This window comes from Sinohyriopsis cumingii, chromosome 15 (genome assembly GCF_028554795.1).
Source record: "Sinohyriopsis cumingii isolate HCF-2022 chromosome 15, ASM2855479v2, whole genome shotgun sequence".
In the NCBI taxonomy this organism is placed as follows: domain Eukaryota; kingdom Metazoa; phylum Mollusca; class Bivalvia; order Unionida; family Unionidae; genus Sinohyriopsis; species Sinohyriopsis cumingii.
The window spans coordinates 84,392,820-84,406,706 of record NC_142975.1 but is presented as its reverse complement, the minus strand read 5'-3'; the positions used below and the strand labels follow the sequence as shown (position 1 = coordinate 84,406,706).

Genomic DNA, 13,887 nt, shown 5'->3' with positions numbered 1-13,887 from the left:
TACAAGAACTACATCTTTCCATCAGGAAGCCACCTTTGGAACTCCCTACCATCCAACCTAGTCAACGCCAAATCTATCGATGCTTTCAGATCTGGTGTTAACGCGAGGATTACTTACCTCCCAACCAGATATGTTTGTAACCTGTTTTTAGCTGTACTTGGAACTCTCACCACATTTGCATAGTTCACATCATGTGCGAGTATCTTCCCGAGGAACCCCGACACATTATTGGAAGCAGAAGAAGAAAAAGCATTGATAAACATACTTTCATTGAACTCACTGGTCGCCATCTTTGCGTCACCTTTGCTTATGAAACGTTCGAGGAAAGATTTTTCATGAAAATTAAGAAGATTTAAAAAATAATATGATTATGCAATACGGAAAATAATTTCGCTACGGTTTTATTTTATAATCTGCAGTGAATGCTATCTGAGATTTGAGTTAGTAATACTACCAAAGAAAATCTAATAGCTGTACACGAAATCTGGAATTGGAAAGAAAACATTTGCCACAAGAATAAATAATTAATGCAGCTTATACTAAATTTTATCTCGTATTATCTCGTATTATCTCTTTACGGCAACTTAATCTGCTGCTCATGACTCATGAACTCGTAGCTGGGAATCATTATCTTTAACGTCTTTAGTTTCTGTCAGGAGCTGATATATCATACAAACGAGATAACATTTCCATCAAGGTCAGAACATTTTATATCTTGAATTAATATATCATGTCAATGGTTCTAGAGCTGGCATTGATTTATAGACAGAGAGATGGGTCCATACATATACAGAATGACTGTTAGAAAGAAGGAACATAGTGCAAAACTTACATTGGACCAGAATTAAATCGAGCATAGACACAAAAAGTAGAAGAACGAAAAGTTTCTTCAGTTTTCGTATCATTTTGTTTGAAAAAATAAGACTTGATTATTTCTCAAATATTTAATATTTGTAATGTCTGACCTTTCACTCAAGCAGCGTAAGTACATTTGTATCAATTCTATGTCCAGTTTCCTTTTTTGTGCGGATCAGGCCATAACCTACCTCCAAATATGTGCGAGTCACATCTGAATTGAAGATTCCTAAGTTGTAAATTTTCCAACTTTGTAAAAGTTGTATTATTGTTCGTGTACTATTCGCACCCGTGTTTTCAGAAATATGCTCTGAATTATCGAGGCTTCAGCAGCCGTTGATTTTTGTAATTTTCATTCGGGTGTCTGAACGTCATGAATTTGTAAACTGAACTAATCAATATAATTTCACGGCAAAAAAGTATTTCGTCGGAAGAGGGCAATCTTGGGTCACAATGAAAGCCTATTTCATAAGTGTGTGCTTTAAGTGGGGTGGGGTGGTAGAAGTGTGGGTGCTATAATATGCAAGGTATAGATATACGTGTTCTATATGTGCTATACTGGATGTGTGTTATAGATTTGTGTGTTTCTTTTGTGGTGGTGAAGTGGGATATTTGGGTTTAGGCATGAAGTTATTTATTTGGGGTGGCAATTTCGTATCTATAGGGTGGGATTTTGGCGTTTATTTTAATTGTTTTGTGTGGCAGTTTCTTCTGGTTTCATTCGTTTCCCTAAAGTCTGCTTCTTTTCCTGTTTTCTTTAGTACTGTATATGATGTTTTTTCTACGTATGTTGTTCTTGATTTTCTTTATTTCTGCAACTCTTGTCTTATTCCCTTTTCCTGCTATGATCTTGCTTTCTTTTCCTGAGCTTTATTTCTGCTACTTGTTTCCCGTATTTTCCCGTATCTTGCGGTTTGATGTCTTCTGCAAATGTCCTGATTTTCGTTGTTACTGCTCTTATTTGCCCTGTTGGTCCCTTGTTCCTGAATTTTGATTGCCTGTGTACTCCTCACCTGATTGGTCATATGATTAGCTTGTAGACTGATTTCGCTTTTATTATGCGTATTTTGTGTGGTTTATTTTATTAGTTTAGATGTCCTTATTTGTGTGGTTGCTTTCATCTGTTTACATTGATGGCCTTAATTTTAGTCGTACTGGTATCCTTCTGTTGATTTTATTATTATTGTGTTACTATCAGTACTATTTTAGCTTTTAACTTGATATTAATGTTTTCTCAGCCACTATTTTATGTTTTTGTCGTTGCTATAACGTTATGTCTTTCGATCACTCTGACTTTTTGTTTTATCGTAGATTGGGATGTGGGTTGGGTTTTTTCATTTCGGTCAGTTTTGAATTAGTGTCATCTGTTTTTGTAATATTGTTTTTTCACCAGCCACTGTTTTTATTTAATCCATAAGGCTGTGTCTTTCGACCATTTCGACTATTTGTTTTGTTGTATCCAAGGAGGTGGGTTTAATTTATTAATTTCGATTAGTTTTGAGAATTTGTATCGCTTAGCATATTGTTATTTTTCCCGAGCCACTGTTTTGGGTTTAGTGGTTGCTATAAAGCGCTGTCTTTCGACCACTCTGATTACTGTTTTGTCGTAGCCGGATGGGGTGGAGGTGGATGGGGTTACGCATTACATTTAGTTTTGAATTCTTTCGTTAATTTATATTTGCCGTCTTTTTTTCTATTTAATTTACACATTCCAGGAGGTTATTAGATGTACCTCTCTAAGGTTTTATTTTTGGTCCCTAGTAACTCCGGGTATGTGCTACGTCGCAGGTGTTTAGCACATGTTGGGGTGTTTCCGGAATCGGGCAGTGGGGTCAGTTTGTTCTTTTGGCACATTTGATATCTTTTGCTAAAGATCTTGCCAATAGGGTTCTTACTGATCTTATCCTGTTTATTATGGTGACATCGTATGGATTTTTGAAGGACGAGTTATTGATGTGCGTAATTGTTTTTCCTTTCTCTTTTGTTCATTTGTCTACCTGTGGTGGCCTTGTCTCAGTGTTCTTGCCATACTGCATTTATTTTGTTATGAATGATGTTATTTATTTTAGTGACAGTGAAGGCGTTATTTTCAACAATAGGTGCCTTGAGACAGTTTCTTGTCTCTGCGTCTGCTTTTTCGTTTCCCTCAACTTGAATGTGGGAGGGGATCCAAATGAATTGTAGTTTTTATTGGTTATTACTATTTGTCCGAGTATATATCTTGCATGATTCATCATATTTGGTCTACTTTTTGATTGCTCGGATGTCAAAGATTGGAAGGCAACCAGAAGAGAGACGGTCCGGACCATTTACAAGTTTCTACTAACTAGCGATTGTTTCACCTGACTACGACACACACACACACACACACACACACACACACACACACGCACCTACTACAATCCCTCGGAGGATTGCAGAATTGTATTTCTGGCATTAGAAACAAACGTATCCTTGTGTTGTTTTTAAAATTCAGAATTCAAACCCGAATAGATCAGAATTAGGGCCATGCATATACGTACCCAAACAGAAATATCTGGTAATAATAAAGAAAGTAAATAAGGGAAAATAAGCAGCTTTCATCAAAGCCAATGTATCATGATACGCCATTGGAAGACACTAATTTGACCATTTTCTTGAAGACGGTGTTTTGGGTAAAAGAAACAAATACAGCTGCTTGATTCCAAATGATTCAAGGCCATGGTATTTTGAGCTCTTATCAATGTTCAAATACCTGTGGAATGTGGACTTCAGGTAGTCCCATTATTTCATATTGTTCACGTTAGACTGAATGTATTACCCAGTGTAGAGGTATTTATTTTGACCATTTGACTCATTCACAGATTTCATTTGTTAAAGGTACAATATGATTTTCTGGAAAAGGTGAGTACAGTTATGTGTCCTAAGGTACTGATAACTAACATCGAACATGATCATGTTTTGGCTGCTTATAGAGACGACCTGCTTGATACCACGGAATAAATAACCAGATTTACTGAAGACTGTATTCAAAAGAACATTTTTATTTGAAATTAAAACGTTGTCCACAAAAGAAAGATACAGCTATGGTGAAAACTCTCGCTCAAACATCTAGAGTTCGTGTATTCCTTAGTATAACTGAGCAAGTCGACTGTGTGGGGACAAATTTCTGTCGATCTACGAAAAGCACATTAGTTTAGGCCAGAGAACAATTAGTTAGATTTATGGGGACAGGCGCTTGTTAAATCGCTATACTGCAATGATTTCTAATGTCTGGTCGGTAGAGGTAGAGATTTTTCAATTAAGCATTCGTTTACTTAACCGCGAGACGGACTATTATTCCAGAAACAGTTATTCGAAAACCTAGGGAAAGCTGACCGCAATTTTTGCGCCTAGTTATAAAAGGCGGTAAATATGTTTAATCCTGATTGGTTACGCTAAATTGGGGCTTGTTTCCCAAACGAAATTTCCTTGCAGGAAATCTAAATAGTCTAATCTTTGCTGCAAGAGTAAAGGTACAGGGGAAATTCTCTTTTGAAACATTTGTCCAAGGGATCGGATGTCTGGAAGGTCGACGGACACAATTTTGGCGGTAGAAGCGAGAAACGGTTGAAAGCACAAAGGTATTTGCGTCAGATTCATAAGATTCGTTTATACCAATATAATGATTTGCTTGAATTATTTGAAAATATTTACATGAATTTATTAATTTAAATTCGTTGATCAATTATCTTGATGTGAGTGTAACTGTGTTCAATTTATCTATATGAATCGTACAATAATCTTCTTTATATAAGGTTGTCGATTGTTTGAATTTGTCGTCTTGTTTGTATAGGAACTAGGTTCTTAGAATTGCAGGTATTACTTTAGTTGATATGAGTTACGAGAATCCGTGTGAATTTACCGGTCTTAGGTAATTTCACGTATGATAAAGACTTGCGTACATATTGACTGAAATTAACGTTGTTAAGCCATGAAGTGTAATTTAATGTATGTAAAGACTTGAATGTGTGTATTCGCTGAACATAAGGTAGTTAAGCCATATAATGAATTTCGTTCATTCATTTGTATAATTGAGACTAGAACTTAACTGGTATGTCTCGTGTGCTGTTAATGGGAGTGATGAATTAGCCATTAGGAAGTACAGTATAGGATTCTTTCGGTCTGCCATGCTTGGTCCGACTAAATAGCCTTATGTTTCTCTTTGAATGCCGATAGTATTATCTGATAACGAGAGGGGAGTAATGTTCTCTTCACAGTAGGATAACCAACAGAAAGTTTAGGTTGTTTTCTGTTTGTTTTAAAAGGGGAAAATAGCTCTTCAGACGTATTCCCAGACGTATCCTCAGATGTAATTACGCACTGACGTATCCAAGTATCTGTGTATCTACATGCTTACATATCCACATACCCACATAAAGTTTGAGGGCCGAAAGGAGGCTAGACAATAGGGAGGTTGGGAGAGAAGAAGAAAGGCCAAAGGCGGAAAGATAGAGAACAGCTGCAGTGAAATTAGAGTGAACCAGAGCTAAGCAGGTTATGCAATTGTACAAGGCAACGAATTTGATTGTTCAATTGATCGTATGATGAACTAATTCTATCAGTAACACAGGTCGGCTATTTTTATAAATATATTTGTGTTTTGAAATTCGATGAAAGATTTATTCCAAAAAGAAGTGTATCTTCCTAACGTATTGTATTATCACCATTGTTTATGTAATTGATTACATTTTGATCATTATGTACAGGGGCTCGGGTCATTATGTTCTCTATATCAGCTCAGATCTCTATTTATTCTACCTAAAAGTTTACTCGATCCGGGCAACAACACCGAGGGCGATCATCTCCTAGATAACGAGAACCGAATAAAGCGGACACCTTGAAAGAAGGTACTATCCGCCAATCAACCCAATTCCCTTACAAGTGGGGTGTTACATCGACATAGCGATTTATTAAGTCGAGACTACGAGTTCTTATGCCGAGATCATGAGTTTCGTAAGTCGAGATTTCTAGCTAAGTCGAAATCACAGCTTACTATATCAAAATTAACCGCATATTACCCCGAGAACAGATAACAAAATGAAAAAACGAAAACAAACAAATAATAATACAGCATGAGGCAGCCATTATCGTGACTTGTGGAACGAAATAAGTATCTACTGAAGCACTACATCGAGAATTAAGTTTTGAATCCAGACGACAAAAACACAGATTTATTAAAATATATTTTAATAAAACGACAACTGATTCAATCCCTCCCTATCTCACACTTCCCTACAGCACATCTCCCGATCTCACTCCTCTGATTCACCCAGCTGTTACTTAATATAAACAAGTTAATACCAGTCTTTATTACAACTCGTTTCTTCCTTCGGCCACTCGAGAATGAATACATTATCCATTGCGACTCGGCAGACTGACTCCATTAAAACTTCAAAAACACATTAACACTCGTGTTCCCAGACATCTTTCTTTTATCTGGAGATATATTTACCATTTTTTTATGTCATACTTAGACAAATTGCAGTTCACTTATTATAATCGAATCACCTATTTGGGGATATGAATATGCTGAAAGTGCACACAATTTATTTTCCACTCCACTTGCTTTTATTACCAACACCAACGTATCTAACTCTTTCAATCCCTCACACCATATGGTAAAAGTCAAATAGATGTACCTAATCGCACATGTTTCTAACAAGCATGCACTTCCACAGGTCATGAACAGTTGTAAACAGCAAGCATCCAGTTTTCCAAATGATTCGCATTCGCAACGAATCGCTCTAGAAGGAAGTACTGTGCAATTCTAATTTCGATCTTATGTTCCTAAATGCTACTGTTGAACCAAGATAGTCTTCACCAAGACTATTCAAAATTTGTTTGGTCATTAAAACTTACTGTCAACCGACATATGTTCTTATCTGTTTACAATTCATGCATCGTCAAGCGTGGAGAACCTTGCAGGTCATGGTTTTTGTCTTAATCCTTTACCTTCTATATGGCATATCTTGCTATGTTCATGTTTAAATTCATTAAATAAAATGCATTTTAGATAGGTCAGACTCAGAAGTTACTAAATTGAGATCATGGGTTACTAAGTCGAGATCATGGGTTACTAAGTCAAGATGATTTATTAAATCGAAAATATGAGTTACTAAATCGTGATCATGAGCTAAAAGAAGTAGAAGGTACGTTGTATGATGCATTTCAATAGTTTGTAGCCAATCAGTATTGTTACAGTTGGGACAATATATAATAATGCTAAGACCTTATCAATTTCAATTGATTAACTATATCTGCATGAAGACATACGGACAGAGACAGACAGATGGTCAAACCTACGGAAGGGTATTTAGGCAGACACACATATACCATAAATATTCATGCAACATACGTGCGTATTATGAATATCGTAAACCAATGTCTGGTGCATTATGGAATAACAGACAATACTTTACTATGTTTGCATTCGGATACAAATTATGCATGAATAATGTTTGGTTTTATATATTTTATATATCATCGTTGATATTGTTCTCAGAATTTACCTTAAACTGGAAATCATTAAAGCATAACCACAACGATCCGCGATAATATTAATGACAGTTGTTATTTAACTTGTGTGGTTAGGTACCTGCATGTGGCTTGAGGCGTATTTACACAGATGGTCTATAATCAAAATCATAATGTAAGCCTTTTTGTTTGGCGGCAGTATATTTTTCCACGTGTACCTCATGTATTTTATTACGTACATCATTAAATGTCTGATTTTATGACAATATTTATTTGCAACTATATATGATCCAATTTATTTTTTGGCAGACGTGGAAAAATCAATTATTTAGACTACTGTCAGCCGTATTTGTAATATTGGTGAAGCACCAAGAGGCTTTCAGACATAAAAGATTTTCCACTAATATTTTTCATCGATTTCAAGATCAAAAGGCAAGCTGATAACTATTAGCCGAGCCCTTTAAAAGCGGATGAGAAGACACCAAACCTAATAACAGATTTTGGATATTCGCATACAGTGTAGAAATAAAACTCACAGGAACACATCTACTTCAGTGAAAGTCAATATGCCTCAAGCAAAGCATGTCAAAACAAAACAACAACAGCAACAAAACAAAACAAACAAAACATTTCGTTCAATCTTCACAATACCAGTTTCATTTAAGCTTAGAAAAATGTGCACTTCCGAGAAATTGAACAAAGCCATCAATTGACAATATTTTGTCACCACTGAAGACGTGGTTAAGCAGCTTTCAAATCTAAGTACAGTCAAAGCAGTCTTGACAAGCTAACACTCTGCATCCTTAAAAACCCAGTCCTTTGCAGCATGTTTACCTCCTCTGATTCAGTCCCAACAGATTGGAAAAATGTTTCTGGTCATCACTTACTATAAATAGGTCCAAAAACCAAATTAGAGTAATACAGTCCAATTTCTCTAACTTGTATATGCTATGAAATTCTGGAACACATTCTTGTGTCTAACCTTATGACCTACTTTGACACAAATCACCTATTGTACCAAAGTCAGCATTGACATTAAGACATGCCTTGACAAAAATCACCTATTGTACCCATGCCAGCTTGGATTTAGAACGAAACTCAAATGTTAGTCTCAGCTCGTACGGTTGTCTTAATGGATCCATGATAGATTACAACATGTGATGAAAGTGGTGTCATTGTAGTGGACTTCAGTGATGCGTTTGACAAATTTGACCGCAAGAAACGCCTGTTGAAATTATACAAAATGGGGTTCAATACTTTTAGAAAATCAGTACTATTCCAGGTTATTCATATATCAGCACATTCAAGGTTTGAATTTATCTGGAACACCACTGGAGTACATTGGGAACTCTATACTTTTGGAATTGTGATAGAACTTTTAGGGCTATCTGTAATTTAATTTGCAATACTGTAAGTTATTTTAAACTTTTACTTTGCATTATAGGGAAATAAATTATTTGTTGAATTTATAAAGTATGTTGGTTTTATCACTTTTCTGTTACTTTAAGACCATAGAATGCAAACCATGGGGACTAGACTGGGCCATTTTGTCTAACCGAGAAAAAAGTAAGATGGTTCCTTCTCAAGATTCCAGATAAATGTGGGGATGAATGTCCTCACTAACTAAGGATTAGTCTAAATCATGCAGGACAGAGTAGACATAACCATGTCCTGTAGAAGACCCAGAAATCCATGGTATACCTGGTTCCTATAGACAGATTATACTTGTGCACTCTCCATCCTCTGCTGACAAACTGGAAACTGCACAGGTATCCTCTAACAGCTCCAATTTCTTATTTGATGCGAGTATGTCAACGTGCAATAACTAAAGCACCTGCAGATTTGAAATTTCGTTTTCAGATTTGTTTTATTGAATAAACTCTTATTTATGTTGAATGAATAATGACTTGAGTAAAATGCAATATCCAGAATCTTATACATTACACTGAACCATTCTTATCAATTTTATTTCAGAGACTAATCCGATTACATACACATTTGCGAAAAAATTAATTTATTGAACATTTTCGGTTATCTAGTCATCTCCCAGATCCGAGAGATTGTTTTGTATAGCTTTTATGTTCATTTGATTTTTAGTTTATTCCTTTTAATGTGCATCATTGTTTCTTTAGAAACCTCAAATATACGATTTCGTCAAAATCAAGCAAAGGTTTCTAATTTGTTATTTAATTAAAAGGTCCATATGTCACGCATAAAGACAATATGTAGTGACACCATTTTTAAAGTGCGAATTGCTACAAACCTACTGAGGTGTTACTGGCCACATTATAAGGAACATAAACAATTGACATAAACACTTATTGCTGAGTATGAAGATTCCTCAACATCTGAGGCAATTGCTAAAGCATGTATCCGATATTTCGCAGATAGTAATAGGAAAATTAATCAGAATCTGAACCGTATTTTCATTTACACACAAATAAGAAAACAAGCAGGTTGCCTTGGACCAGTCGAACTAAATTTCCTCTTTGCATGTATCGCCATGTATATCGTCTGGATCATTCAGATATATTAAGGTATGCGGACAAGTTTTATTCCTCTGCTAGAAAAATGTATTTCTTTTGTGTGCTACAGCTGAATATTGTGGTTAACACAGACATTGTGCGTAATACAGTCATTTGTTGCGGGTGCGGCCCGGAACAAGAATGAATATGACAACACATCATAGCGTCATTTACTCGTGAAATCCGACACTAAAACAGGCATACGTCGACATTTTATTTTAAGGATATTTCAGGCCGTAATGCGAGCACTGCCTGATAACACATTTTAGAAGATATTGAGGCAATACTCATCTTCACTCACAGCGGTGACTCAAAATATGCAATTCTTTCTCAGACCTAATACTCAAGTTGAAAACTTTCATATTTACGTAAGAGTCAATCACGTATCATTACAGAAAACCTGTGAGTAATAGTAGTATTTGTTGTAGTCTACGCATTAGTGGCGTTAGTTGCAGGAGTAATATTAGTATTTGGCATGTGGTAGAGGTTGTGGTAAGGATAATAGTATTCCACCTGTGGTGTTTATTAATATTACATTTGTAGTGGATATTTTAAATATTTCCAGAGACAATAGCGATTTTCACGTCAGTTTCTATGACCAACTGTGCATCATCAGCTGTCTGCATTACCATATGTTGCAATGCCATACATCTCTTTCTGATTGGGCAGTGGACTTATCCAGTAAATAATGAATTTTACTGACATATTTTGTTCATCATCGGTGTCAAAAGTTCAGTAGCTAAGCACAGCTGTCCATATTGTCACGATATAAAATCCCACTGGCAGGCTAGTTTGTCTAAGCGAAGGCACAAACTGTGAACTATTCATAATTGAAAGGAGCTCGAGGTAAGTCTACAAACGGCACTACATTAGGACTGTCCTCTCTCTTTCACGTCATGCAGTTACATCTTCTTACACACTGGTTTATCTTGAAAGTACTATTTCACTGTTGTGACACACATTTTTAACGGTTTTACATAGAGTATGTTAATGTTTAAGAAATATCGTGAGTCTCCCCAAAACTTTCTTGAGCGAAGTTTATTTTTATTGGAATATTACGGAGAAATACATTAATAATTTCAGCCAATTCAACAAACTCTAGGTGAACTGAACATGAATGTGCAAATCTATCCCTGTCTCAGCCATCCAATCTGTTATATAAAACGTTTGGACAATTACATCTACTTTCTTTTACAAGGCTGCATTCTCTCTTAGTTAAACATAGCAGCTTTGGACAAAAGCATACCATGTATCTTGCTCTTGGCTAATTAATATTATTTTGCATAACTTTGATATAGTCAAAATCAACGGTCGAATCCTTGTCTTTCCACGACCCGACATAACGTTGTTCTTCACGCATGCGTAAAGGTCTGGTGAATACGTCCTTGTGCCATATGCAGCTACACCTCTTTTTGTGTATTTGTTTGTTTGTTTATCTTCCTGTTGTTTAATGTTTCGCAATCTCTTTAGATAAACGGTGGTTTCCCTTCTAAACGAAATCTTGCAAATTCATTGATTGTGTGGGAGGAGCACAAATATGCAACGTTAAATCTTCATTTTCTCGCTTACTACCAGTGAGCGTCGCTACAGATGGATCATTAAAATTATAGATATTAAATGATTTAAAAATAATCATGAAAGTCTCAATTGTTTCAGAGAAGCACAGAAGAAAAATGAAAACAATTGTCGTTCTTCTTCTCCTTGTGTCCATGCTCGATTTAATTCTGGCACAACGAGGTAATTTTTGCACTGTGTTCTTTTTCTTCTAACAGTACGCCTGATCTATCTCTCTGTCTATAAATCTGAGCCCGCTCTTTAACATTTACATGTTGTATTAATTCATGAGATAAAATGTTCTGACCTTGAACGAAATGTTACCTCATTTGCATGCGATACCAACTCCTGACAGAAACTAAAGAGATAAGCGTTAAAGATTAAGTTATCGTAAAGTAAGAAAACGACCCCAAAAAGAGATTGATGTTGTTATTGCTGTAGGGTTTAACACCATTTTTCAGCACAGGATAGGCTATACATGGCGGCCAGTATAACTAGTGGAGGAAGAACCCTGGAAAATCCCGGGAGTAATCACCGACCCACGAGAAGCTGCTGGCAAGCTTTCTTACGTACCCACGTTATCCAAAACAGGAAGATATAATGGGCGGTGGGCGCATTTAATAACAATGCGCACTCAGAGCAGTGTGTTTCGTCTCCTATCTTATTATATACTTTCGTTTATTTTATTCCTAAAATCTAGTCTATGCTACATGAATTATTTATTCCTGTGGCTACCAGGTTTTCTGTCTTTCTAACTTATCTACACCTCATGTATAAGTATTAGATTTCTATATATATATTTCAGTTTCAGTCCCGAACTCCATCGTACATAGAAATCTATTAGGTTTTGGGATCAAACTTATTTATAATGTTGATGATGTTATTCAAAATAACAACGCAACGTTGACGAGTAAATTTAAATACCGAGAACTGCTATGCTATTTTAGAAACGATTTTGAATGCTTTTTCAAGTCTTGTGTTTTATGTAAGTACGTTGATCCAGAGGAGTGTTAAAAGTGAATTTTTTAAATTGCATTCTAGGTCCTCCAGGTCAGAAGGGTCTTCGTGGACGTGATGGAGTGCCTGGGCTTCCTGGAAGTCCTGGTCTAAAGGGTCGTCCTGGTCCTACTGGTTTGCCTGGTGCTACTGGTCGTACTGGTCCTACAGGTCCTGTTGGTCCTCCTGCCAATAAGTAGACCTGGTCTTTCACCAATTTTTCGGGGTCCTTACAGAGAAGTTCGGCTGTTAGCACCCCAACTGATATAGATACTGTTTCATCCGATACTTTTCACTGTTTCTAGTGAGGCTGAATGATAATACTATTGTTCTTCTTGCTGTTAGGTTGTCAACAATAATTGGACAATGTCTTTGTTTATTATATATTATGCCCTTGTTTAGGGAAATGTTTAAACCAAATAAATTTCTGCTAAGTATACTTTATGCCAATAAGCAATTTATTTGAATAACATTTTAGGCTATGTTTTAAATAAAGCAATGGAGTATGGAATGAAGTTTTCATCTCTCTCCTAATGTCAAGACGTATTGCCAACAATTTTGAAAGTTTTAATTAAAAGTAAATTTCTGCACACATATATTTACATTTTATCTTTTTTCCTCTTTTCCGTTCGATGTCTCCTCATTTATTTACCCTTTCCCTGTTCTGTTGCATCCCTACGATCACCTAGAGTATAGGTATGAAAATGCTAAAGCCATTAAGATAGTTTACAATCACTATAAATCACACGTTAAGGTCTCAAATCAGTCTCGTTTACAAACGGTATTGTTGTAAGAACTATGAGAACTCCTTATTCATTTTGAGAAAAGAACTGGAAAGCAGTAGCTCTCTCTCTCACCTCTTTCTTTGCAGACATCTGCGGCACATTAAAAATCCCAGCAAATATATCTACATCTATCTGTTACAATTTAGTTATCCATTTTGTCATGTCTGAGTGTAGCTTTACATGTGAATAAATGAAAATAGCCATTTTGTGTTATACACCTTTAAGGACAATATTTCCATGAAAAGAAACCAGATAGTACTTGACTAACTGTATATCAACATCTGTTCTACTCTTCTTTCTTTTCTATCCAACATTTTACATATCTACCTACCTTCGCTCCATCTCTCTTTCTCGGCCCAATCTAGCACAAACAGGAAAGTGTGAATAACTTACTATCATATGATAGGTGTCTGTACCAAATCGTCCAATGACAGAAGAGAAGCAGGGCAAAGACAGAAGAACGGCGATATGAATTATGTAGTCATGAAACAGTCTTATAACCATCACGACACATCTCATAAGTTTAAATACATAGTTCACAAACCTACTGTCATTATTCTTCTTCTAGTTGGACGATCTGGTGTAAAAAGTTACTTTTTGTTCTTGTAGTTTCTTTCTTTTGTTGAGTTTTTTTTGCTATTGTCACCAAAATATAACACTTGTAGTTAAATTGTAAA

At 35.9% G+C, this 13,887-nt stretch overlaps 1 long non-coding RNA gene across 1 annotated transcript; it reads left to right on the top strand.

The window, feature by feature from the left end:
* Positions 1–11,535: 11,535 nt before the first annotated feature.
* On the top strand, positions 11,536–13,364 carry LOC149782230 (uncharacterized). The gene is made up of 2 exons (XR_016414574.1): positions 11,536–11,612; positions 12,471–13,364. It is a non-coding gene; the product is annotated as an uncharacterized LOC149782230 (long non-coding RNA).
* The last annotated feature ends 523 nt before the right edge of the window (positions 13,365–13,887 follow it).